Source organism: Melanostigma gelatinosum (genome assembly GCF_949748355.1).
Source record: "Melanostigma gelatinosum genome assembly, chromosome: 18".
Taxonomy (NCBI): domain Eukaryota; kingdom Metazoa; phylum Chordata; class Actinopteri; order Perciformes; family Zoarcidae; genus Melanostigma; species Melanostigma gelatinosum.
The window spans coordinates 14,382,040-14,407,263 of NC_136651.1; the positions used below are offsets into that span (position 1 = coordinate 14,382,040).

Below are 25,224 nucleotides of genomic sequence, written 5' to 3' on the forward strand. Positions count from 1 at the left end.
CACTTCAAGGTCCTGAAATGTGGCGCTGAAAGTTCCTGAACATTAAATGATAAATGTTTGAGGAGCTGATCAACTATCCATTGCACAAGCAGACCGGCATGCCGTACCGGCCGCATTTGTTAAAAAGAATAATGGTGCACCTGTGGTGTTTCGTGGCCTTGGCGATGTGTGTCCCCGAGAATATTTTCTCCAGAGACAATCCATCATGTTCTCAATTCGCACTGTCATGTTGTGCGCTGGCTTTAAATATTTGAGAGCACGCGTGGCTTTTCGGAGGAAAAAAAAGTTATTTCTCCGCGGCCAACGACATATCTTTCACTTGAAACACTTCGTCTGTGGCATTTCCCATTGTTGTTCCTGAAAGTGTAATAGCTGTAATGCAATTGTATCAGCTTGCAGCAGAAGGTCAACTTTAAAAGGTTTTTCATTACTGAAAAGGTCAGCGCTTCCAGGTGTGAAGCATTGCCACGGCAGAGAAGAAGCTGGGACAGTCAAACACAACAAAAACAACAACAACATTTAACTGAATGAATTGTCTCCAACTCTATTAGACGTATTCATTTCTTTGTTGTCTATAAGTCTGGCTAACTCCCATTGTTGCAATACTTCCTCTTGTTTGGGAATGTGTGTGTACATGCTGTATTGCTGTGTGTGTGTGTGTGTGTGTGTGTGTGCTGTTCTTCCACTACCCTGAGCGGTGGCTAGGGGGTGCACTGTGGACACGGTGTGTGTATGGGCAAGAGAGGGAGAGATGGGGAGAAAGAGAGAGAGAGAGTGTGTGTGTGTGTGTGTGTCTCAGTAATGTATCCTGCCTGTGGCTGTGCTGGTCACATGGGGAGAGCAGCCTGTTTAAAACAGCCTCAGCTCGCTCACTCAGAGCAGTGCGAGACACAGAGACAGGCGCACACGTTCTCTCTCTCTCTCTCTCTCCCTCGCTCTCTTTTACGTACGCATACACACACACACACACACACACGCTCATGCACGCAGACGGCAACTTTCCTCTATCGGACTGATACAACACACACGCCGGGATAGACTCACTCCCCTTGCTACGGTGGAGAAGAGGATAAGGAGTGACAGACAGAAAAGAGATACAGCAAAGAAAACGAGAGGAGGTTCCCCTGTGAGTAACCAATTTATTTTTCTTTTCTTCTCATATTTGTGTGATTTAGATCTTGGTTTTTGTGGGACTTCTTCAACGCTGTCTGACCGGGACCTGTAAGGGACTGTGAGAGGGGAAAGAGAGTTGGGATGGAAGGGACTGTGAGGGGACTGGGGGGGGGGGGGGAAGGAGGAAAGGTGACAGAAGAGAAGCGGGGATGGGGGTGCTAGTGCAACGCCCGGATGCCTCTCCATCAATATGTCCCTCTGTCTGCGGGATCTAATGCTGTTAATTAGCAGCGTGCGCTTGGAATGGGAGGAATGCTGCCGGCGCGCGGAGCTGGAGTGGAGTTGTGCTCTCCTGTGCGAGCATGTGTGCATGTCCTCTCTGGGCTTTTTTCTTGTTGTGTTTTGCATGCCGGCTGCATCGTTGTTGAGCAGATTCCCGCGGAGACGCACGCCGCTCTGGCTGTGACTTATAGAAAGTCATTGATATGCAGATGGGGGGGGGGGGGGGGGGTCCGTAGAACGCTCCGCTCCGGCGATATGAGTGATGCCTTGCAGCGGACAGTCTGTCCTCCTCCTTATCTCCTCCGTCCACCCGTATCTGTCCCTCACTGTCCTACCGACTCGCTGTCTCCTTTCTCTTTCATCCTCCCCGCTCCTCTTCCCTCCCCGCTCCTCTTCCCTCCCCGCTCCTCTTCCCTCCCCGCTCCTCTTCCCTCCCCGCTCCTCTTCCCTCCCTGCTCCTCTTCTTGTTGCCACCTCTGATCTCTTTCTCCCACGCGCTCTCACTTTCCTTCCCCGTCTCTGTCTTTTCATTAACTTTTCTCTCCCCGTCCGCAGCACCACTCTTGTTTTTTTCTACAGCTCCAATGCCCTACATGCTCTTTTTTTCTCCCCCCCCTGCTCTCTTTCCCGTTTTCTCCCCCACGCTGGTACATGCCGGTATACATAGTGGATTCCTCGGTTGCATAGAAAGAGAGCGGATCGCAGAGTTGTGAGGAGGGAGCAGGGGGTAAGAAAGAGAGAGGAATGAAGGGGAGAGTGGAAGGAGGGGAGGGTAAGAGGGGGGGGGGGGGGTATTGAAAAGGCTGACACTGGCTCGGACAATTAGCCCGGGGAGTCCGTCCTGGAGTGCTATTCTGAGAGAGGCTTTGGGCCATGGGCGCTGGGTCATGGGATGCCTTGACCCCTCCAGTCGACAGCTAGGCATGGGAGCCATTATCACGGGCCTGATTGATTAGCACTGAGCGGAAATCCCTTTTCTCTTCCCTCCTTGGGAGAAAAAGACGGGAGCTTTTTGTCCTTTCGCTGCTGCTGGTTTAGTATCTGGCCGCCTGAATGTGGAAGGCTCTGGCTCTTCTTTTTTTTTTTGTTTTACTGTTGTCAGTTAAGGAGGTCTGGTCTCTATATATCTTCTCTCTCTCTTGTCGTTTTCTCTTTTAGGTTTTTTGTCTTCTTCTCCTATAGCACGTGTGTGTGTGTGTGTGTGTGTGTGTGTGTGTGTGTGTGTGTGTGTGTGTGTGTGTGTGTGTGTGTGTGTGTGTGTGTGTGTGTGTTGGAGTGGATACTATATTTATTGAACTAGCGTCTGAAAAAGACGCTGCAAAGATTTGTGGGGGGGGGGGAAATGTTTTCACATTTACTTTTTTTCGCCCTCATCACTCTGCGAGCTATGTTATGCACCTGCAGAGATTGTTAGAGAAAGAGAGAGAAAACTAGGTGACAAAAAACAAAGATGTGAAGGAAAATGTGATAAAAGACGAGTGGTTGGGCGGCTCGGGAAATCAAGCTCCTCTCTTCAGTCTGTACGTTTCCCTTTTTATTGTGTCTCCATCTCGTTGCACTGTTTTGAACCCCCCCCCCCCTGGTCCCATGTCTCGCTAACCCTCGCTACTTACGCTCTCCCTCAACGCCCCCCCCCCCTCCTCCTCAGACTGGGAGTTTAGCGGGGTGTTTAGCCGGGCTCACGGCTGATCAAAGCGGTGTGTGTCAGAGCGAGCTTAGCTCAGGCACTCCTAATGGTGCACCGTTTTCATGCCTAGTTGGTGGTGGAGCGGGAGGGAGAGGTCGGGAGGAGGAGAAGAGGTGGAAGGGGGGTGCAAATAGAAACACTGACAGAAAGAGTTCAAGGGAGGGACAGACATACAGACAGACAGACAGGCAGGCAGACAGACAGACAGACAGACAGACAGGCAGGCAGACAGACAGGCAGGCAGGCAGATGGAGAAGAGGGGTACAAATAGGCTAAGAGCGGCGCAGATGAGGGCAGACGGGCTAAAAGGGGAAATAGTGAAAAAGAAAGGAAAAAAAGAACACAAAGACACTTGTTGTCAAAAGCACACAGGGAGGCACAAAGCCCAAGACGGACGGATAGAGAGACAGAGACAGGCAGTAAATGTCTCTCCAGTCCATTGTTTTAATGGAGGGACCTTGCACCAGTGCATACAGTTAAGGCCAGCACAGGATAGCTCCCACACATGGTTTGGTTTTAGGCTGGAAGCAACAGCAGACGGGAAGAGGTGTGTGTGTGTGTGAGAGAGAGAGAGAGAGAGAGAGAGAGAGAGAGAGATAACAAGACAAAGAGAGGTGTGTGTGTGTGTGTGAGAGAGAGAGACAGAGATAACGAGACAAAGAGAGGTGTGTGTGTGTGTCTGTGTGCATGGCAATCTTCTGTGTGCGCCCATAACCCACCAGACAGGCATCCATGTAAACTGTATATTGATTTTTAACCGACCATAAAAAGCCGCCCGGGCTTCTTGGACAATGACCCTGAATCTTCAACTTTTTACGTGTTCTTATTAAGACATTTTTCTTTCTGAAGAGGAAAGTAATTTAATTTCTCAGTAGACTAAGGAGGGGGGGGGGGGAGTGAGTCTTATAACCTTGAGAAAGGAAAAGTCCGTAAATTGGAGAATGGTATTTCCGTCTTATCAAGGGGCCGGCGATGATTGAGGAAAAGAAGGTGATGACATTTTAAAGTGATTCTCAAGGAACTGTGGGGCACAAATTGATTGAGAAGTGATGTCGGGGTTGATTAACTGTCACTTAAAAGGCTGCCACTCAAAGCGTGGGTGCATTTCTGTTTCAACTGTAGATACTTCTGAACTTTTATTCTGCTCTCCCCCCGTCATTCTTTCTCTTCTATTTCTTCCTTTCCCTTTTCGGCCACATAATCCATTCTTTTACTCATTTCTCCGTCTCCTCCCCTTCGCTCATCGTCCTTCCAATTTTCCTTTCCCTTTTACATCCCTCCCTCCCTTGCTCACCCTCCCTCTCCATTGCAGACTTCCCACCCTGCATCCTTCTCTTTTACTCTCTCAGGTCCACTCAGTTTTACCTTCTCTTCACCCCCCCCCCCCCTCTCTCTCTCCTTGCCTCTCCTCTCCTATCCCCACCTTGCAATGCTGGTGTTTATGCTTCAGACAGAAGAAAGGTAAGGTAAAACTAGGATAATATTTCCCCTAACATACTTACTGCCTGGGTAAACATCCTCGGACAGATGTCCGAGCGTGGGCCTGATCAGAGGGGGCGGGTGGGTGGGGTGGGGGGTGCGAATCTCACTGCTGTAAAGTACACAAAGGCAACAAATTGGAAGCCGGTGTGGAGAGGGAGGGAGGGAAGGAGGGATGACAAAGTGTTTTGAGGGCACAGGGAAGGTTGGGTTCTGAGGCTTTTTTTTATAGGCAAAGAGCAATGTAGGAAAACCTTCAAGGGAAGTTCGCAGGCTTCTTCCTTTTAGCTGCCACTGACCATCGCTATCGAATGACAAAAGTCATTTTATTATGAACAATATAAACTTTTGGCTGGTTTCTCTGCGAGCAGGTGTCTGTACTTGGCCAAAGATTGCATGCTGGCGAAAGAACTTCTAATCTACAATCGCAGGTGGACCGTGAGCGTCTGTGGTTCAGCAACACTGCAACACGATTCATCAAGTTGATAGCGCTCAATTTGGATCTGCAGCAAGTAGCTCTATAAAGTAAGGTATGAAAAACGAAGTAGGCTAAACCTGCGTTCACTTTGTCAGACATATTTCATCAACATTTCATAATTCATGCTGCTCATCTAAGTTTCTGCTCATCTAAGTTACGTCTTTGCCGTCTCAACCTAAAAGGAGATGACAGATGTCGACTGAATCTTTGAGTTTGAGATAATTACTACTTTAGATACTTGTAGATGTTAGAAGCTGAAACTTATTACATCTGATAAAGGATTGAAAGGGATTTGGATTTCATAAGGCTGCTTCACTTAATTTGTGTTGGGGAGGGAATAAATGAATATGTGGTCTGGTTAAGTGTGCTTGTGTGCACATGCAACAGGGGTGGAACGGTACGTGTCTTCGGTTTGGTATGCGTCTCGTGTTCGGTACGCCCTGTCACCCAAAATAGTCTACTATTGTGTACAGTACTACTGGCACGCAGAAAAAACTAAGTTGCATATCTGTGGATGCACTTCAAACATTTAACTTACGACTTGTAAGACTGAAGACTTGTGTCTGCAGCGACCAATGCTGTAATGTAATTGGCTAACCCCCCCCCCCCCCCCCCCCCCACCCCACCTAGACTGCAAGTGTATCAGACATATTTGTCACATATATGACTCACACAATGCCCTTTTAAAATGTCACGGAATAATGTGTCTCTGGCTGCTTTGCAGCGGCTGAGTGGCGATGATGCAGTCGGATGTATGTGCAGTTATTTTAACTGCTATAGCTGTTTGCTGAACACACCGTCCAAAACAATGAAAGTGGGGTAAACTGCTTTCCTCACTGTGTCTCTGGCTGCAGAGCAGCGGCTGGGGGTTGGCGATGCACTCAGCTGTGTTATTTCTAGCGGCTCCTGCCGGCTGCGGGACGGTAAAGAGAAGTGCAGTGAGGAGTCAGCGGGCCGTCACAGTAGCAGTGTAAAACTGAAATGAAAGGTGTTTTGAGGAAGTGTGAGTCACTTGGAACCACAAGAGGTCCTTGAGCATGCAGGTGTGACTTGGCTCCTAAAATGGTATGCAGTCTTCTGCAGCAGAATACGAGATAAGCCGTGGACAGACACAGAGGTGCACGCTCACGCACGCAAGTGATCGTGTTAGTCTCCTGGCAGAGATAATTATCGTTGTTAAAAATAGTTTTAGCTTTATATGTAATGAAAACGTACCAAAACCAAGTCCTGAATTTCGGCCGACCTAACATGCACACATATATTACCTCAGTGAAACAAATCTTTGTCGGCAACGAGCTTCCAAACGGCAGCGAAGACATGAGGAAGCCCGTTGCCCCTGTTCAGCAAATGCACAACTCCCACACTTTCTCTCTGCACCCTGAGCTGGAAGATTCGGCTTGGAGAGGGGGGGGGGGGGGCCTCGTTGTGTAATTATTTCGGTAATCCGAGAGAACTCTTGTGCTTTCTTTGTACATTTTTTAATACGGGGAGGATATAAAACACCCTCTAATGCCATAACTCATACTATACCCTCTTATTATGCACCAGGACCTCCAATTATGGAAAGCTGTGAAATGTTTTTGTTTTTTTTACTTGTACATTTGTGCTCTTTTTTGCCGCCTTCGTGTTCTTTTTGTGAAAGTGCCTGCGTCTCAGCTTGTGAGTCAGCCTCTATCAGTCTGCCTTCATGTCCGTCAACTTACTGTGTGTTCTAGCGGCTCAGCTCGTGTGTTTATCTGCTTGCCTCGGCTGCATTTTCATCCTTAGACTGCTCTCCTCAGTCAGCCCCTGTAGCAGTCTTGTAGCCAGATAGCCGAATAGAAGAGTATGACTCCTCCACTTCACCTCCTAAGTTGTATTGTAATATGGTATTTGTAGTGGATACCCCCACACACAGCTATTGGACATCAAATACATTTGCATTATTTTAACAAACCGATGCCGCTCACTTTAATCTATCTAATGTAATACTACAAACACACTTGGTTTCATATTAATTTGACACATGCAAGACCTATTGCTTGCTCGGTGCATGTTGAAAACAATGATTAGTTCCGCATGTGAAACTCTGCTGCATTTAATAATGCCATAGGCACGATAGGAAGAATGGGGAAAACCTACTTTTTTTTCGATTTGGGAACATTTTTTTTTTGTTCAGAAAAATATGAAAGGAAATTAAGCCGGGTCTCATCATGTCACATTGTTATAGCTGTTTGCTTACCGCTCGTAACTGATACAAGCCGTGTATTGGCCGAATCGTGCTCATTTAGATGTAACTACCAGTCGTATTGGTTTTTCCCCCATTTTCCCAAGAGTTTCTCAGTAACTTCTCCAGTTGTTTTTGGTCAGGTATAGCAGTTATATGTTAGTGCTCAGAAATAACCAATACCTCTTACTTTTCCCCACTCAGCAGCTCATCTGTATGAAAGGAAGTGAATGTGTATGAAAATCAATTATTCCCGCAATCACCTGCTCCTTTTGAAGAAGTGCATGGCCGCACAGTATGACTGTTAAAGAGCAGACGTTTTATAGTTTGATCCATACATTAATCATTTAATACGCTTTGATCCTTGAGGTGCATTTTCTATTATACTATGCACATCTTTTGTTAAAACGTCTATGGCTCTTGTTTTTTGTGAAATTTTCATAATCTTCGTTTTTCAGTTTTTTCTGTTGATAAAGTTATGTAGGCGTCATCGTCATCCGTTCATCCGTGGCATCTATTGCTGGTCATGCTGCGGTTCTTCTATTTATTTAGAAATAACAAGAAATACATCACTGCCAGAGAGTTTTTTAGTTATTTTCTTTTTTTTCAATACAGGCGGGGAAAGGGAAATGGTATTTTGAAATATGACGAAATTACCCGGTGCTGTGAAATGTTGCCTGCTTTCTGCATCCTAAGACAAGGTGTGAAAGGGGGGCGAGGGAAGAGATGCCACAGTACACCAGTATAACGGCAGGTCTCCAATCACACGCCGTCTTCTCCGGACAGCGTTTTTGCCCTCAAACCTACTGTTTTTTTCCCCCCCCGTTGCTCTATGTGCTCTATGTGCTCTATGTGCTACTTAGGTCTGCTCTCGAAGTACATCCCCAGTGGGATGCTGAAACACAGCCACCCTCATTGATGTTCATGTTTACTTCTCATTTTAAACTCAAATCCAGACACCCGTGTAGGAAATGTTCTGGGATGGAGACGCATTATTAACAATGCAATACCTTCAAAATGATTGGATTCTTTTGAAGAGAATATGCAGAGATATCTTTATCTATTTTGCGGGGGATACTTCAGATCTATTTATTTATGAAATATATATCGGCTGTCGAAAGGCTCAGGGCTCTGCCGCTGGCACGGCTGGCTGTAGGTGTGTGTGTGTGTGTGTGTTTGCGTAACTTTATGGACAGTCAATCCAAATAGTGCGTGAAGTTGCTGTCTGTACATGAGTGTTACTGCTTATGTGCATCTCTTTCCACATCCGTCCATATATTTGCTTGTTGATGTGTGTATAAGCTCGACTTCATGCATAACTGTGTGCGTGTGTGAGAGAGTGAGTGCCTCTCTCCGAGCCGGGGGCTTTTAATCTATTAAAGCCTGATCCTTAAACACTAATCAATGCACCCTTTTATATTTCCATTACAGTGCAGAGGCAAAGGGATCAATAAAGCATGACAGTGGAGCTCAGTTGAGGTCACACAACGCTGGAATATCCCGATGGTCGTCCAAACACGCAGGCTTAACTTACAACGCCATAGACCTATTTGTGTCAAAAACAGGTTGCAGCGCTGCGAGCAACTCGTTTCATACCAGATTTAGCATCGAAATAATGATGGCGGCACGGTGGTGCAGTGGTTGGTAAGTGCTGTCGCCTCACAGTAAGAGGTTTCTGCGCTTTGGTTTCCTCCCACGGTCCAAAGCCGTGCAGGTTCGATCAGTTGGCCGCTCTATTGCCCATATGTGTGAATGTGGTTGTCCGTCTCTATGAGTCAGCCCTGTAATTCACTGGTCCAGGGTGCAGCCCACCTCTCGCCTTCTGGTTGACCCTCAATATTTTAGGGAGGTTGTGTAGGATTTAGTGGCATCTGGCAGTGTTGTTGCAGATCCCAGACCAGCTGAACAACCTGAACCATCTCATCTGTGTCCCCGCATTTAAAAGGATGATGTTGTGTGTATATACTTGACACTTCCTCTTTTCATTAAGACGGATAATTGCCTGTGCTTGCATGAGAATCTGTGTCTTTTGTGCAGCGTGCTCTGTCAGCAGCCTCATGTCGTTGTCCTCCGACCCCTCTGCTTCTTCTTTAAACGTAGTGCTCCTCGCTCGCTGCATTGCATCACGTATTCCCTTTGGACCGCGTTTAACTGGTGATATATGCACTGTAGCATTCAGCTGTCAGGAGAGAACACTTTCAAGCCATGCAGCCGACAACATGCGCTCCCGTTTTAGGGATGATTTACAGCAAATGACTGCGGGGCATTTAAACCCACTGAACTGACAGTATTCGCCTCTTCACAGAGCACACTTTATTAGCTACGTCTGCTTGTGTACGTTTCCCTCAACCCCAATTAATTTAGTGTACTTAAGTGGCAGATTTGCCTTAGACTGAGCTCGCCCTTGGAGTCTACTTTATTAGCGTTGTCTGGGTAACCCCCACCCCCTGCAAAACCCACCCATCCCCTCAGGTCCAACATGCACACGCACACATTTATTTTGCCACACTTAGCATACACACGAACATGTATTTTTTTTCCCCTTCCTTCGCCGGTGAGTGTACGTGTGTGTGTGTTTTTCCGCTCCACTGTGGTAGTTTATTCGCGATGTCTCCTTTGATAGTTAGGGTGCACGCTTGATTATGGCTGAAAGGGAGTGGGCCGGGCGCTGGGCCGGAGGAAGTCTGCCTAATGATATGAACAACATCCTTTATTGGGTGGCTACTGCTGGGAGAGGGAGGGAGGGAGAGGAGTAAAGAGGAGGGAGGGAGGGGGGAACGGAGTGAAAGAGTGGGGAGTTGGAGGGGAACAAAAAGGGAAATGGGGGAGAGAATATTTTTTGGTGAATCAAAGAGACAGTGTGTGGAGGGCAAGGGGGGGGGGGGATTTGTCACGGGATTTAGCCAGAACAAAATCAGGAAAAAGGTCGATAGAGAGAAGGCAGATAAAAACATAAACAGCAGAATTATGAGAGAGGGATAATCTCGCCACGGACCCAACGCTATGGTGGGAGATATTCTCACTCCATCCTGATATATTTCACAAAACTGTTACCGCCGCTCTGCACCACGAATAGAAACTTGGCAGTCGTATCAAAAATCGCCTAGAATCCCCATCCGGCTCCATCATGGAGGCCCACTGGGGGGTTAGCTGTGTGTAAATAATGGCTGGCTGTGCAACAGCTCCGCAGGACAAAACAGAGATACCTGGAAAAGAGATTGTTGCGATGCCGATTGTAATCTCATTCTCGTGCAAAGCGCTCGGGACTGGTTTTCGATTAAATTCAGTAAAGTCTAGTTTTAAAGAAGGAACAAAAGTCAAACTTGGGAGGTCAGAAAGTCGAAGCCGATTTAACCCGACAGCTGAGTCTGAATGAGGAGCATCTGTGGGTTGAACGCTGTCAGGGAACATGAGGTCGGTTGTTTTCCGCTGTCAGTGGTGGCTTTTCAAATTCAATTCAATTGAAAATGAGCTTTTAATTTGAGCCGGTATCTTTTTGCTTTGTCTCGTTTACAGTCATCACTTCTGACGGTTTATAACCGCGTTAATTATCGTCGCCCATATCCGTGTATTTGTTCGCAAACGCACGAAGAAAATATCCGCATTGTTCCTCTACTCCTAATGTTCTCAACTCCATACAAATGTGGATGCATCATCCACACATGGTCTGTGGTGTCACTTTCCAACGCACATTCACACATTCACACATTCACACATTCACACATGTACACTCTAGATCCGCTGCCGCGCACCAAAGGCACCGAGTGAATGGAGCGGGATTATTTACACAACTGGTTTATGTGCTTTTGAGTTGCTGAAAGACATCAACAGACACAAAATGAGATTGAGGTGTCTTTTGTGAAAGCGGCATTGTGTGGTAGAGAGAGCTGAATGCACTTACAGAGAGATAAAATTAAATGGATTTCATTCTGCTTGTTCCTTTTTAGTTTACATACAAAGGCTACAAAAGCTTTGAACATAGTGTGCAGAAGAAGCCTCTTAAGATCTAGAGGCGTCACCCAGCATGAACAGAAAGGACAATCTGCGGCCTTGTCTTCAACAAACTTCAGTCACTTCTATAAAGAAATGGCAATGGCGCAGCTTTTTTGGAGAAAGCCAATGCACGAAACGACATATGTTACTGCGGATGCAATCAAAAGACAATGTTCTACCCTGTCTAAAAGCAACCACCGACACTTGCAGAAACGCACACACACACACACACATGCGCAGACAGTAAACGACAGTGTGTTGATTGTTAAGCAGCACCAATCCACATCTCCCACAAACACCCAGTGAAAGCTGTCACCTTGAGAAGCCACACCAAAAAAAAAAGTCAGCGCTGGCAATTTCCTCTGTTTACTTTGGCGAGGTGCCCAAGGTCCCATACTCCTCCCAGATGTGTGTGTGTGTGTGTGTGTGTGTGTATGTGAGAGAGAGAGAACAAGACAAAGCGAGAAAGATAAACTCATTCTCTTGCATCGTGTCTCTCACTGCAAGCGGCGTCAGCATCTCTCCGCACCTGTGGCTAAGGGGACATATCAAACGCGCCCAAGTCAACAGTCACACACTATCACACGGCTCACAAGCAAACACAGACGGATGCTCGGGCGCAAGCCAAATGCAGCGACGACATTTCTGAAATCCACACATCCTCAGTATGCAATAATGGGTTTCAGCGCGTAGACAATGTGTCACCCACGCGCAAAGACACCCACTCATCCGTCGGAGTTAAGGTGACATTTTAATTTTCCCACGATCCTCACGCAGGTAGAACGTGAATGCCCTCAATTTCTATGTGTGTGTGTGTGTGTGGGAGAGATGGCACTCGCCCATGTAGAGTTCAGAATAGTGCCTTATCGGGAAGGAGTAGAAGAGCAAAATAGACTCACGAACTTAAATTAAGTCTTTTGACCTGATTTGCACGCGTGTGATAGTTTTCTTTTTAATTAGCCTCGCCGCTGAAATCAAATACCGTTTTCAACATTCGAAACTTGGAATGCTCTTACATTGGTCGCGTCCAAGTGAAATTGCCTGTAGGTTTGCCTTTTGGAGAAGCAGGTTCCCTCACATCGATGTCCTTCCAGCCAACCGACACTGTCAACACGGAAACAGCCCTGGCAAAGACACAAAGCGGACAGCGAGTGCAAACTGGCGGCTCGAAGCGCCACAGTTCTTCGGCCAACGAATTGATGTTTGGTGGATAAAAACCCTGGTCCAAAGAACAGCTCAGCACACCATCTGTTTCCCCGCGATGCCACTCTTTCGGGATACCTATTTTGATTAATTTTGATTCCCCTTGTCCTTTCATGGCCAATGCTATCATCCTGCGTTTTACTGCCGCCTTGTTCTCATTGCATTCGTGTTATTGGGTGCAGTTTTGTCAGAGCTGGCCATCTTCTTGGTGCTTATTTTGAAGTGAGACTTTTTTTTTTTCTTTTTGTAAAAGCTCTTTTTTTGTTTTTTGTTGAATGCATCTCCTCTGCTTTTTTGTTGACAAAAAATAGTCCGGAGCCTTGTATCCAGGCTGCTATAATGAAACAACAGAACAACAAAAACGATCTATATCCGCCAATGTGGCTCACCGATGATCGGCAATCAGCAACAGCGGCAGAAAAACATGACATGACACATCCCTAAAAGTAAAATGTGCTCCCTTTCCTTTCTGCTGGTCCAATCCGTGACTCAAAACCGTGATAGGATCCCTGAACCAGGAGTTTTGTGATCCTTTTCGACCTTACTTTTGGGCCAATGTGTGACACAAAGGGCTTGACAGCTCTACAATACCACCATTTCAACCAAGTTGAATAAACTTCACAACAAACAAAAAGCTGAATTATACCCACCAACCTTCAGGTGCTTTCTCTGCCACTGCTGTGTTCATTATCTTTTTGCGGATCGGGCCACATTTGGAAACCGACGGAGCCGTCAGCAGAGAGTCCTGCTCGCCTTCTGCCATCCCTCCCTCCAGATGCAACCTTTACATGCTCCATCTGTGGCTCTGTGATCGCTCTCAACAGCCACCTGCAGCGCTGCCATCGCTGACAGGCACCACCACAATTGGTCTCATCCAACGCAATTTCAGTGACATTGTCTTTGTTAATGACAAGCCTTTGTCTGTTTGAAAGACTGTTTCTGTTTTTTTGTTTTTTTTCCAAACCTGCAACACAGTTTTCTCTCCTTGTGATCTTGAATCCTGGCTGCCCGATCAACAATGACAGCTGTACAAGATAATTGAAAATTCATAGTGAATCCGCCATAAGGAGGAAGGGTGACGCGTTGAAATAAACATAGGGCGTGCGCGGTCTGTGCACACTTTGCATGGTGTGTAAATGTACGAGCGTGGGGTTTGTACCTGGTTGTGAGTGAGAGAACTGGTGCGCTTGGATACGTGCGACAAGTGGATTCGATTTTACTGCGAAGGCATGTTAAACAGTCGGTCAATTTCCTGCCCCCCCCACATAACAAATTCCTCGATTTCCTCACAACACATTACCGATGCATTATTGGTCGTGGACATTATATGGTCCCACATATTCTGCCTCTGGGGAAGTATCGGATTGCCTGTGCGTTTTGTGTGAGCGAGTGAAAGACAGAGTCACATATGCCAACAGTGTTTAATCCCCCAGTTGGAGAATATTTAGTGTCTTGTTGATGGAGTTTTCAAAGAAGTAAGAATTTTTGGCTGGCTTCATTTGAATTTCATGGCTTTTTGTTAATCGTCTCTTTCTAGAGCTGCAACCAATTTGCGATGGGAAATCATCTTCTAGTACCTCAAAGAAGACTCTTTTTATTGACTCCTGATACACATGAAGACCCGCTCGGTATAGTTTTGTTGTTTCAATTAGACAGAGTTAGGTTCACTTTGCTGCTGCTGTTAAAATACAATTAGGAAAATGTTCCTGCAAACAAAAGATCAGTTGGCACTGTGAGCCCGGACTTTTCAACATTGTGGGATCTGAAGGCAGCTTGTGAAAATATGTCGTGCCATTTCCTGCCTGAACCATTAAAGCGAGATACACGATGCCACATAATGATGTTAAAATATTCCTCAGACCTTTCATAAACAATGTGCTAAGCAGAAGGGAGACTGTGCGTCTGTGGAGCATAAGTGAACGTTTGTAATGGCAGTGGGGGGGAACTGACATGGCTCGAGGCGTCCATATTGTTGAGGAAAGTTAAGGAGGTGTAGCTCAAGTGTGAAATCCATATTGAAGCCCTTCGGTTATGCTTGACGTGTTGTGTGTGAAGGCGTGGGGGTCTTTTCACATCTGTCCGCCTGTGTGTGTGTATGCACACGCGCGTCCACTTTCATGCTTCCCTTCATCCTTGTGTGCGTTATGCTATAGAATACATGGCTCAGAGCATTGGTGTGAGCGTGTCGCACCGGTCTGTGTGGTATAATTCATGACCCTCCACCATAGCTTGGATCCATTGACTGGCACCTCAAAAATGTCAGAAAGAAAAGTCCATATGGTACTCATCATAAGCAGCCATATTTCTCCATTACTAGAAGCAATTTGTTTTAATTGCCTACTTAGAAGTAATATGGCCTCAAACTAGCTTTTATTTTTCAGATAAACCCAAATGAAATATGAGAATGCCTATTAACTGACACGATTATGTTATAATAATCAGAAAATTGAGTTGTCAAGACTGGAAATCCTCTTTAAGTAGTTACAAAGCGTATGCTATGTTTGGCTGTGTGTGTGTGTGTGTGTGTGTGTGTGTGTGTGTGGGGGAGTAAAGCTGTGGTTACATGCTGGATTCTGTATCAAATCATGCCACTTCAAATCTAAAATACAAAGAATGAGGACATGTTGCCACTGCATGGTACGGCACTACTCAACTGTTTCAGTTCTTCCATTAGCAGAAGTTGTGTAGTAGCTAGTACCTGGTACTTTTTCACTTCTACCTCGGTCGAGGTTCCAAGAGAGCTGAGCTGAAACCTGCTGACACCTGCCTTTTTTTTTTTTTTTTAAATAGCCAAGTTACCATCAATAGCGACCACAAAAGGGAGGCGAGTTGATTATTTACAGAGAAATCTATTTGCAAACTTACAAGATTCATCACATTCATTGATAATATACTTTGACGCTGCAGACACGACTGCCCCTCCTTGCATTACGACCATATTCGCAGTGAAGAACATCCTCTCAGGGATGATTCGTAAAGCAGCACCGTGACCTCTGTGTGCACTCCCCCCTGACTGGCTGCAGGGCTGTTAATTAGTTAGAAATAATCCCGAATGTTCAGTGCTGCAGTTTAAATATATAAGTATATACAACTTCACAGAGGTGGACGAATTCTGCTGTTTCAGAGTGACTTATGCTGGGACTCAAGTTCCCTGACAGATCACTGAGAGTTAAGATTATTGAGCACAACTGAATAGACTGAGCATGAGTTCCACATTTTTGCATGGTCATCACCACGTCATCACTCCTCTGATGTTGCCTTAAAGGTGTCACGAGCCGAATAGTGTCAACCGCTTCGACGTCACCGGTCTAAACGCATGACTAAATTAGCTTCGCTATCGAGACAATCATTTGTGCGACCAGCGATGGCGAAAATAATGGAGAAATGAAAAGCTGAACCCCAGAAGAAAAGGAAAGACCTTTGAAATCAACAGTCAGATTTAAAAAAAGAAACGCTCAGCACATTCTGCTTTCAGTGGGCTGACATTGTTCATATTAAACTGCTAATGCACCAAAGGCTCCAGCTATTTCCTTTCGATGTACAGTACACGATAGCGTTGTTTAAATATAACGTTGCGCTCACACACACACACACACTGCAGATAACCCCCAGTCAGGGAGGATTATGAATATTATTGCAATAAAAACACATCTTTTTATTTATTTTTTATTATTCCCACGTTGTGCTCGGGGCTGTGCTTGACTTAGCTCTTCCAATCGTTTTTCATGTGCAAGAGGCTTTTAGAAGGCTTTATGTTCAAAAGACAGGCATAGGGGATTCTCATGGGGCTGTGACACTCCCATTAGGAATACCATTCCCACAATACAGCACACACATGAACTCAGAAACACACACCAGCTCTGTAGTCCCCGCCTGCAGCAGCGTACACACAGATTGTGCTTACATTGTACCCCGACATGTCGAGGGAGCTCTGACTCAGCATCGCTCTTGTAGTCTGAACTTCGAAACTGGATTTGGCGTCACGGCTTCTCGGGGTAGAAAAAAAAAACCAACTTGTGGTGATTAAGCGGTCGAGGAAACGGCTAAGGGTCTTTCTCATTTTCGAACACACAAAAGATTTAATTTAGCTTTTTTTTATGACAATGAAAGCCTGACATGTTGGTGATGCTGCTGATTTGGAATGAATCCACTTCATTTCATTTCCACGAGGCATCGCACAGGAAATATTTAATTGCAACATAAAGGTGACAATATTTCTCTTGGCCTTTTGTTTGAACGGGAGGGACTTTCTTATATTCATACATCCGCTCTCTCACCACAAAGGTGCCTGTAAGCAAGGCAGTTAACCCTTATTGGCCTCCGCGGGGTTCCCTTGTGTCGATGCATTTAAAGCCAGGAACACATAGCTGCCAAAAAGTAGCCTTTGTCTTCAGTTGCCTTTCCCCTGGATTACTTAAAGGTAAGTCATGGCAGTGCAGCCTGACTAAACCAGAGTACCAGAGTATAAATAGCCTCATGTGGATGCTGGACTGTTGTCTTGATTGAATGTGCACTGCAATGAAGGAATACAACTTTGTATATCGTGTTCATTTTGACCAAATTGTGCATATGTAAGTATTTTGACGAAGACTGTCTGCATCTGCTTGTTGCCTTTAAAGTAATATCCGATACGCCTGCTAGAAAAGACGGCCGTGGCCCTTCTAGTGAAGCGGACTCTGTTGTATTTGGACCTGACAAGCAGATCGACAAGATCCGTCCTGCTGTCTGAGGTGAATGCACTGTGGATGGAGATTACACCAACCTTTTGTCTGCTACAGATTTTGGCGATAAAAGCAAAAGGGAAGAACAATTTTCCTGCCCACAGTCGGAAATTGTCCTCTCTGTTGATTCTAGCCCTGCAACATGTTACACAAGTCTTTCTATGGTAATGGCGCAATCTTTGTTTTTCTCGAGGGGGGTGGGATCGACATCACTTCATTTGAGAAAGTGAGAAATCCGCCGTCTCGTTGTAGAAAAGCTGCGGACACTGAAGTATCTCAATTGTGAAAGCACTCTTGTTTTACTGAAGTTAATTTGGGCCCTTTTGACTTCTGCTTGTTGGACTTTTCCAAGCGTCAGTAGGAGCCATGAGGGCTTTTGGGATTGATTGTGAGACGGTTCAAAGAGCGATTTTTAAATTCAGAGGCAATGACAGCAATTAATTATCACAGATAAACATATGCTGACAGATCAAAACAGATCATGCTCTACCCCCGGAGAAATAAAACCCCCAATGTGACAGATACACTGAATGTCAACAACAAGAAGATACTTGCATCTTTTCTTGCGTCTAAAAACCACGTATCCAGCAAAGTCTATATCCTGACACAGAGGAAATTCTTTTTTAATTTAGACATGTATGATAATAATAGTATTATCTGCCACATGTGCACTTCAAAGGAATCCCAATCATTAAAGAAGCAAGGAGCGGAGGAGGCGGGTGGCCATCAGCACTATGAAACTGAGGCAAGCAGGTTTGGGACTTCGAGTCATAAGGGGACAGGCGGTTGGTGTGACATACATTTCTTCATTAATACACTCACGCTGAAGCACTTCTTCACCGTGGGCATATTGTGTGTGTCTGTGTGTGTGTGTGGCTGTGACGTTACTGTCTGCACCACTATGTGCCGAAGTAAAACTAACACACGTTTGTCAATGTAACTTTACATTTTCTGGTGGCAAATTGGCCGGTCAGCAGCCATTGCGGTCAGCTGAAAACCAGCAGGACTCGATCGGCAGCCGATCAATCGGTGCATCTCTGATTGAGATGCAGAGAAACTCTGTGAAAGATGGTTTTTTTTGTGACAAGCCAGACGGGCTTGTTACATCGTATTGATTAATTCAGGGATAGAGAGAGAGAGAGAGCTTGTGCACACCTTCTTAATTTAGCCATGTCTGTAAAATTGTGTGTGTATTCATACATATAATGTGGGTTTGCATTGTGTCCCATGTTGCTGCGATATAGCTGGCTGATTTTCTTCTTTTAATTTAACCTCTGTTAATCATGGAACTGTACATTAAATGGGACGTGGATCTCGGTTACAACATCTCCCTGGGATGATTCAATTGAAGGCATCATTACATTCACAGTTATTGTGATGGCTTGCCTTAGCTTCAAGCAAAGGCAAATGAATATGTAACAGAAGTCACTTAACCAGACACATACATCAGTTGTCATTCGGGACATGAGGAGAATGTTAATGTTAGTCCTCTGTTCTTACCACATTAATACCTTGCCTGTGTGCTAACCAGTGTGAATAAAAATGCATGTTTTGATTGTGCTGGAGGGTCAGCTTCAATCCAACATTGGTGGTCTGCATGTGTGTCCACACGCGACCGCCAATGCAGCCCGCCTGATTGGATAGTTTGTGAATATATTTCATGGTCAAAGGAGCAGCTGTAAAACAGGAGATAAACACATTTTATTTCCTATAAATTCTTCACAATAAAATCCCCTGTTATTTTGTGCTGCTTATTCTTCCTCCCTGCATTATTAGAAGACTTGTTTTTATAGAAGAAAAACAAGTTTGCATGATTTCATTTCCTGTACATTCTTCACAATAAAAGTCACCCGTTATTTTGTTATTTAAAAGCTTTTATTTTGAAGCTGAAATAATCTGGACATTTTTTGAAAACAGGGCTCAGACATCAGGTCTCAGCAGTGCTCCAGTCCTGGTATTCTCCCTCTCGTCCCTTGGCTTTCATCGAGAGATGAGATCACGTGTGGGCGGGAGAGGATGCAGATGGCTCCAGATCTCTCCAATTAACATATTGGAGCAACCAAATGGCTGCATACATCAATGGGTTCGATGGATGAGTTGGCCACGGGCAGCAGGCTGTGAGGGGGGGCAAGAGGACGAGAGTGAATGGGAAAAACCCCCAGTAAGGGTAAAGATGGCGATCCACTGAGACGAATATGCAGAGCAATAGAGAGGCAGGGACTGAGTAGCACATGGAGGCAGACAGGCAGAGATGGAAGATAAAGACAGACACATGAGAGGAGTCAGGCCACCAGATGGTCTAATGACCATAGGAAATATTACAGCTGGCAACCGCACACTAACATTAATGACGCCATCATTTAAGAGCCCTGAGAAGACTGTGTGTGCGCGCGTGTCTTCCTAAGGGTGTGTATGTGTGGTACATTTGACTGTACTTGCGAGAAGTGGTCCTAATTTTCGTATAATTACCAAAAGGCAATTTTAACCTTGCATTGCGGGACGAGACAGCTGTGGGTTAGGCTTCGGGCGGGGCTGAGTTTAGTTTAGGTGAACGTCGACCTGCGAATTTGTGCCACTGACCAATAGCACGCCTAATGACAGTGAGCTGCATCCGTAGTGTATCATCTCTGTGGCAACATGCACTTTAATTTAACCCTTCGTTGTCGTCGGGTTCGACAAAAGATGAATGGTTTGCAGACAGTTACGAGACAGGTGTCGATGGTGCAAAGGCAAAAGCTGGTGAGAAAAATCGTTTCCAGCTTGCATGAAACGCTGGGGCGCATGCTCTGTGAAGCTGTTTTGTAATGGCGCAATTGAGCTACGGTTGAAAGGAGGAGATGTTTGCATGAGCCGGAAAACACTGATCATCAGCGCGTGATGTGAAAGTACACAAATGTGGTGTTTTCGACAGCTTACAGGTTAGTGACACCTCCCCTCATGGTAGCATCGGTTACAATTACCTCAGGTGAAAACCAAGATAGCAACAACTGAATGGAAAACATGTTTGTGAACAATGTAAGACGTAAATCTGCTTCATTCTGGAAAATGTCACTGATTACACACCTTACTTCTACACATACCGCCACATCTTTCTTTCTTTCTTTCTTTCTTTCTTTTTGTACACTGTCAGCATCTCTATCTCTATATTGCCTCTCTGTCTTTCCCTTCCTCATTCCTTCCATCCTATCATCCTATCTCTCCTATGAGTCTATATGAAATATTCTGACCAGGCTCCTACAGTGAACCCATGATTATAAACCACTGAACCTTGACTCCAACATGGGGGCTTTTCTCGTATCTGTTTTGGGAAGGCGGGGAGGGGGGGTTGAAGAGAAGGATGAGGAGGGGAGGCAGGGTTAGCCTGTAAAACATCTTCATGGTCAGAATATTACCCCGGCCTGAAATGGTGGTCCTTCAATACAGATAAGAGGAGAAAGAGAGCAAGAGAGATGGACGTGAGGCAGCGAGGATAAATGGATTGATAGATGGGGCATGGGGGGAGAAGGGAGAGGAGGGGAGGCGTCGACAGTGAGATGGAAACCCAGAGTTATGGCTCGCCTCCATTAGCTCTGTTTTCTACAGCCGGAGCGAACACTGGCACGGATCATTGTTTGGGTTTTATCTTCATTAATTAGCCTGCGACATCAAACAACACTTCAATTTTAAAACAACATGATGCGTACAAGTACAGCCCAAATAAAAATGACACTACCAGGTGGTAACATGCATGGTACAACCATTACAAATCATGCTTTCAATCTGATGCCCACAGTGATAATTCTGACATTAGCCATGTGGAGACGGAAATAAAACCGTTACACCATTGCGCTGTATGGGAAATAGGGCTGGGTATCGGCACCCTTTACCAATGTCGACCGAATTGACCCAGTACCAAGTAGTAGCCACACTTCTCCAGTCAAACGTTACCGGCAATCGACCATTTTTGTGCCCAGATCTTGAACAAAACGACCAATAGTTTGGTTTGGCTCGCAGCCAATCACCGCTAAGGGGTCTTTGATTTAATGCGACGTGCGATTGGTCCACTACCGCAGCGCCTACAACCCAGGATTGCCTGCCTGTACACGCCTCTCAACATGGGACCGTTCGAGCCGGCGGCTAGAAGCTAACGGTGCTAACAGCGTGAACAACGGTAACAGTGCTGTCAAACTTGGACGGGGAACTGGTGGGAGGGCCTTGTGCTTTTTTTTCCAATACATTTTCTGTCAATGGACATATCAGTATCTCAACACCTACTGCTATCATAATATAATTTCATCATGCCATTGTTACCTTTAAACAGCTCTATTGTGAAACTGTTGAGTTATAGCCCTCACACAGCTGTGACATGATGTTGCAGGATGACTTTAAGCTGTTGCCGTCACTGTGAAACCATCACTCTACAGTGTACTGGATCATACAATAACTCGGCTTACTGTGGTCATGTATGCAGTATTATACCACAGTGTAACCTTTGTCTCAATTTGGTCATGTGCAGCAGCATTACAATGTCCCAGAGCTGCAATGTGATTCCATAGGGCCGTTGTTACTTTTCCTGCGTCCTTTACTGCTCTTTGCGATGTCACAGTGCGCCTCTCTCCCAACGTGAGTGTGTGTGTGTACACCTCTAATTTGTGGCCTCGGTGTGTGACTTTTACCTGACTTTGTCCCTGTACAGCTTTATTATGTTGTCATGGCGTGACTAGCTAGTTATGCTTTTTTGCGCTGACGGCTGATTGCCGTATTAGAAAGGACAGAGGAGCCTTTGGGACAGTTTTCATCACCGCGTGTCCTTGGAACACGCAGACGTTCACGCATGATGCTGCGCACACACACACACACACGCGGACAGATACTCACTCACCCTCGCGTCCACACATGAGGACGTGCACGCGGTAATGTGCTCACACACCCATATTTTTTTTATGGGCCCTCCCTTTCAGCTATAGCAGGAAATGAATGTCCAGCAGCTGAGGTTGTTAATTAGCATTTACGGCTGGAGATGACCGTTGAATCGTTAGACTGGCTCTCTCAGCCTTCACGTCAAAGCAACCGGGGTATAAAAATCCAATCTCTCTGTCCCCGACTCTCTGCCAAAGTAATGATGGCGGATCATGATGTTGATTTGTTTTATAATAGGGACCTAAACGACACTGATCTCCTTCGGGGGTACAGTATATGTTCGATTATTTGGTCACAGCATTGAGTGACTCCGTTCTGACACCCAGGTTGGCGACATTTGCAAAGCTCCAAAAAGTTGTTCAATTTAGATGAATTGGAAAGTCTGTCTTCGCCAGTGGTTCTTGATTATGCAGTGCATAATGCAATCAATCACCAGATTTTTCCTCATCTCTTTGATTCTGTCATAATGTTCTTGCTCCTTTTCTCTTTTCTGCCTCTCTTCCTATTATTTCTCAATTTCTCTCAGCCCAATCTTCCCGGTCTATACTTCTGCTACTCCCTACAGCCCCATCTGCCTCCCACTATTGAAACATTCATTACGTGCAAGCCATGGTGAGAGACAGGTGTGTGACTGACAACGTGTACAACGTGGAGGTAGCAAACAAAGCCTCGAACGATCGACATGACATCAAGACATCTTACTCGTACATTGAAAAAAACGTTGGCGTGGATATTTTCATACATGACATCGAAGAGGTCGATATGAACCTCGGTTTCAACTCATCATATTATACCAAAACCGTAATAACTCCTGGACCCTTGCTCGGTTTACACAGTAAAGTCCCCTCACATGTCACATGTACGGCATACACACATACGACACATCCACACACAGATGTTGTTTCACAAACACATCCAAATCAGTTCCAGTCACAGCCCCAAACACTTCTTCTAATAGTCCATGTCCGCTTTCCCCCGACCAAGGGAAACTGTGTGTGTGTGTGCGAGCGAGCGGCATGTGTGTTATTTATCTGCGCAAGTGTTTGTGTGTTAGCAGTCTGACGACCACAGATAAGGTGGCAGTTATCTTATCGTGCTGAGCCAACCCTACCCTAAACCCTCACAGACCTCAGGTGTCACAGCGAGCTGGCTGTTCCCCAAATATTCCCTCATTTTCATGTCAATTTCACACCACTTTCCTGTCTGTTGGGCTCTGCTCTCCCTCCCCCGTCTATATCCGTCGATTTGCTCCCTCCCTCCTTTTGATAAGCATTTAAAGGCCATTTTGGTCCAGTTTTGCTCCTCTCGTCTACCTTCATCCCTCTCCTCCTCCCCCCTTGCTCTTTAGATTTTTCTTGGTATTCATCCACTTGGCCTCGCGATCAATCTCTCCCATCTTTGGCCAACTTTGACAGTGTTTGCTATCCTGCTGATTCCCTCTCAGCCCACATCTGACACACTTTTTTATTTTCCTCATTTCCTCTCCCTTTCTTGCATGTCTAAATTTCCATTTCTTGTTTTACCCTTATCGCTGACCCCCCTCTTAGTTACAGAGACGGTTCCATTTCTCGATTCTGGTTCCAGGTTTTCTGGTAACTCAATAAAAAAATAGTCTCTATCAAAGAACCACATGGTTTTTAGACTCTTGAATTCAATACTTGATAAATAGAAAGTTCTGAGATGTACTTTAGTCTGAAGAACTTTAGTGCTAAATAATCCGATTTTTCAGATACATTTGAGTGTGCTTGTTATTATCATTGTAGCTGAAATAATTATGTATCACGATATCTTGATGTCGCCCAGCCCCTAGATCCGGTTCCAAACCGTCCAATCCAATTGGAACCGCATGCCTCCGATGTTATTCCTTTTTCTCGATGTCGGCATGTTTTTGCTGACAGTTGTGAGGCCCGCCCCAGTTTCCAGTAATGCACTGAAAATATTTATACAAACAGAACCGCATATGGCATTGGTGTCAATAAGATCTTTTGAATTCCCATCCCTACTCCCCTGTTTGACGCTCCGATACCACCTCACTCATTCTCAATGTCTTTCTCACTTCCTCTCCTTCCCTTTCTAATCCTTTTCCCGCCACACCTTCACCCAGTTATTTATTCACAGCACAGCGGCAATGACAGCCTTTTTATCAACCTGCCAGTCATTTTATCTGTCACTCTTTCGCCTGCCAAGCTGCAGCCCTCAAGTCCTTCCCTTTCGCATTGCAAGGCCATTCCTAAGTCATATCAACTCAGCGATTCGCTGACAGTCCCCCTGAGGCGTACGGCTGGAATCTGAGCCAATCGGTTAAATGTAGGGAGCGTTTAGGAGAGGATGAGGATTCAGTTCGGTGTTGATTTACATCTCTCAACTGCCGACTTTTAAGGACAAGTTCTTGACCTGTGCATCCCAGATCTAAAGCTGTAACGATGTAATCACCCCAAAACAAGAAGCAAACGACCAAGCCAGAGCCGCAGTGTCGTGGAAGCGGGTATAAGCACGTTGATGTTTTAAGCTACTGGGACCAGTTCTCGATCCTGTAGCAGCTGGTTAAAAGGCTGATCATCTGCATGAGGTCCATGCACATTAAAGGTACCCCTGTCCCAAGCCAATGTCTGGCTGCCGATGTCAGACCACAACGAGCAAAGTCAGATGTTCAAGCTGCCTTCCTCCTTTTCTTTCTTTTTGCCTTTTTTTAATTAGTTTTTGTCTTTAAATTCAACCTGTTTCGTGAATGGCCACCTGAATGTAGTTGAAAATAGCCCTGGCTTAGGATGTTTAGTTATATTAAACCCCCCCCCCCTGTAGTTCCCATGTACAAATTGCGGTCAATCTAATCAACAGTCACAATCTCAGTCCTTCCCATTAACTTCCATCTCTGTCGAATGGTCTCATTGTTCCTCCTTGCTCCATCTCCCGCACTCCTCTCGGAACAACACTTAGCCCTCCCAGCACCTCCCCCTTCTCTGTCTTCATCTCCCACCAAATATGACCATCTTTGTCAGCTGCCCTCCTCCTCCATCTATTAGATCAAGCCTTTTCGTTTCATTTACCTCGTATCCCTCCTCTCCCTCTTGCCCAATCTGAAACCGAGTCAGACAGTTGTTATCAATCTGCCAGAGGAGAGAACACTTTCTCCATGGTTCTCTTCTTTCCCTCACCATTCTTG

The 25,224-nt window shown here is 45.6% G+C and overlaps 1 protein-coding gene across 2 annotated transcripts in view; it reads left to right on the forward strand.

The window, feature by feature from the left end:
- Window positions 1-903: 903 nt before the first annotated feature.
- cntfr (ciliary neurotrophic factor receptor) overlaps window positions 904-25,224 on the forward strand; it is a 197,991-nt gene continuing 173,670 nt past the window's right edge. For both annotated transcript variants that reach the window (XM_079289292.1, XM_079289293.1), the window contains exon 1: window positions 904-1,126. The gene's annotated coding sequence lies outside the window, so the exon portion shown is untranslated. The remainder of the gene's footprint in view (window positions 1,127-25,224) is intronic.